A 3709-nucleotide genomic window follows, 5' to 3' on the forward strand; every position below is an offset into this window, starting at 1 on the left:
ATATACCTTAAAATACGGATATAATACCTGTTTTATCCGTACATAGCCTTATGGTAGGTGCACGTACACTGTTTGGGCACTCCCGTCTCTTCTGGCACTGGCTCGGACTTGTCGGGCCAGCCGGTGTTTAAGGTCACCCGTGCCATCATAGCCCATAAGGAACCCGCTTTAATTTCCTCTAGCTCGGTTCCTGCATGGTTAAATCGGTTCACCCGCAAAATCAGACCGGGTTTAAGAAGCGGGGTATTACACATATGGTAGGAGCAACCAGAGTCAAGAATTCATTCATCCTGTGATCTAACTTTATCATCAGTCACCAAAAGCATATCAGACCCACTCTCATCTTCAGCAATACTGGCTTCTGCAGAATCATCTCTTTTCTGTTGATTTTGAGCACCACCACGTGCCTTCTGCTTATTTAAAAGCTTATAGCATTCAGATTTAATATGCCCCTTTTTCTTACAGTAATTGCAGGTTAAATTCTTGTGCTTAGATTTTGATCTAGCCTTCTTTTTGTCACCATATGAACCCCTTTCATTCGTTCTCCCTCTAGCTACCAAACCAACACCATCAGATTTATTGGTAGTTGTCTACTCATCATCAATCTTCTGCTTGCTTTGCAGATTCGTTTTGACATCCTCAATAGAGATTGTCTCTCTACCATAAATCATGGTATCCCTAATGTGCTTATAAGATGGAGGCAGAGAACATAACAATAATAGGGCCAAATCTTCATCGTCTATTTTAACATCTATCCTTTTCAAATCAGTAACAATAGAATTGAACTCAGATATATGGGATTTAATAGAAGTACCTTCGCCCATATGAAGGGTATACAGTTGTTGCTTCAATCTCAACCTATTGGTGAGGGATTTGGTGAGGTAGAGGTTCTCTAACTTCACCCATAACTCTGCAGCCGTTTTCTCTGAGAGAACTTCCTGTAGAACATCATTCGAAAGACACAACTGAATAGCTGAAAGGGCTTTATCATCCAAATCGCTCCAATCATCATCGGACATAGTTGCAGGTTTCTTCGCCTTCCCAAATAGGGTTTTCTTCAAACCCTGCTGCGTGAGAACAGCCATCATTCGAACCTGCCATAAACTGAAACTGATGTTGCCGTCAAACCTATCAATATCGTATTTTGTTGAAGCCATGGATCGAAGTAACCAAGAGCTCTGATACCAGTTTGTTAGATCAAACACCAAGAAACACGAATAAAGAGAGACAATAGATCCGTACGACACAGAGATTTAACGAGGTTCACACACCAGGGTGGTGTGCTACGTCCTCAGGCGAAGAAGAAGATGATTCACTATGTAGAAGAAGGATTACAATCTAGCAGCGGCGAGGAAGAACTCGCCCTGAAACCCTAGCTTCGTGAAAACCCTAGAATACAATGACTCTCAACAAGCAACAGTACATTATATATATACTCCAAATAGCGGTTCGACCCATCGGGTCACGGTCGATCCGGTCGAACCATACTTACGCCCCCGCACCCCCATACGAGATCAGTGATGGGCTCCGGGCTTGGGCCTATCGGCGCGAGCCCTCTGCTTCCATCACAGATCTCAGAAAAATTCCCATTCGGGTCGCCACCAAAATATGTCGGATCGGGTCAATCTTCAAAACGAGTCAAGAATTCAAGACAAACTTAACAGCTTGTTTTAGTATGAAAATTCACTTCATCATGATCAACCTCCAAGTCATGTAGCTCCTCAAGAGACACATGATTGGCGAATCGATCATCATTAACGACATCAGACGGGTGACTTGAATCATTCCCCATTGCAATTTCATTATCTAACCAAATAGATGTTTCCAAATGAATTGGAAGAACTCTATGCTCCTTCTAAAATCTTTCTTCCTTCTTCAGTCAAATATATAATTATATGGTCAGAATTCTTGTTCCAGAATTTAACAAAGTATTCATTTGCTGACTTCTATTTTGATGTGATAGTTAGGAGAGATTATTACCTTGAATTCAGACCATATATGGTATGGTGCATCCATTGAATATTTGAAAAAGTCACAGGAAGAAAAAGTACAAGAAAGAAAAAAACAACAATCAGAACCCTTGCATCCACATTATAACTCAAAAATGACTGAAGATAGTACAACAAATGTCTATTGTTGCATCACTCTGATACTTATAAAACAATATATATTACATAAATAGTAATCGTATCACATATTCCAAACAAAGATAAAAGGATTAGTCAGAATCATCCTTTGTTTCATCACTGTCAAACCATCCAATCGTTCAACATTTTGTAGCCATGTCATGCCAGAATTGATCCCAGTTCACATTTTCATAATCTTCTCCATCACTATCACAATCATCATCATCCACCACCATATATGTTTCTCCCTGACTTGTTTGACCATTGGAAGTAGCTTCTACTTCCTCTTCCACAAGAAACTCTTCTTCTTGCTCAACAGTTTTTTGAGTCAGAATATGATTATGTACAATAACACATGCAAGCACAATCCTCGTCCATGTCTTACATGAGTATTCCAGTCGAATTTTCAATATCTTAAATTTGGACTTCAATAGATGGAACACAAGTTTAATTACATTCCTTCACTTGGAATACCACAACCTTCTTTTCGACTAGAGACATGTTTGAGTTATGACACTCTTTCAAGTGGTGACACACACACACATTATGGTATGGCCTCAAGAAGCCCATTTGGTTGGCAAATCTAGCATCAATAAGATAATATTTACCACGAGGTACCACAATCCTTCCTTCACCATCCCTGTGAAATGCATCATCCAAAATTCACAAATCAGATGCTGATCCTTCCCACCTAGAAAGTATGTATGTCAAGTTCATATCAAAGTCACAAGGAATTAAGATATTCTGAGATATATTTCCATGCCTATTGTTTGAGATTTAAAAGTAACAGAAAGCGCACGGATCAGTGTGGCTAACGGGTAAAACACAAGGAGAGCAGCCACTTTATTTTAGGCTTTTTCTAGTAATGCGAAATTGCACAGATTAATTATGGTGATCTACTTCTAACTACCGCCCTAAATAAATGCATCAAAAAACATCCTAACCAACACATCTAGGAAAATTGGAATTGGGATTGCAACTGAAATTAAAAACTTAACCATTCATCATTTAGGAATTTAAATACTCAAACCACGTAAATAAAAAGTAAAAGAAAAGTGCTGAAATGAAATAAATAAAAAAAAAGAATAAAGCTAGAGAGAGGCACACAAGTAGGTATCTCTTTTTAGCTCGAGGGATGCACCATAAATAATACGAGATTTCCTATTTGACTAGAGAGTACTCTTACAAGGGCTTTTCCACTTGGCTTTAGGGAAAGGTAGGCAAAGTAAATGACTGAAAGTAAATAACTGAAAGTAAATGCAATAAAATGATGATTCAATAGCTAGAGAGGGGCAAAGCCAACATATGCATCTAACCAAAGACCTTGGGGGAAAGGGAAAGCATCAATGTAAAAACTGAAATTTAAATCTTAAATTAAGAATAAACGGGTAGTAAGAAGAGTGAATGAGAGGGGGTGAGAAGACTTATGAAGAAGCCTACTTACCTGAACTTCAATACTTGAACTTGAAAACTTGGTTGAGATTTGAAATACTACCAACCCTAAAAATGAGATTTGGAATGAACCAAATCTGAAATTGCTAGGCCTGAAGAAAACAAATCCAGAAGAGAAAAACTGAACTTAA

Source organism: Macadamia integrifolia, chromosome 7 (genome assembly GCF_013358625.1).
Source record: "Macadamia integrifolia cultivar HAES 741 chromosome 7, SCU_Mint_v3, whole genome shotgun sequence".
NCBI classification, from domain to species: domain Eukaryota; kingdom Viridiplantae; phylum Streptophyta; class Magnoliopsida; order Proteales; family Proteaceae; genus Macadamia; species Macadamia integrifolia.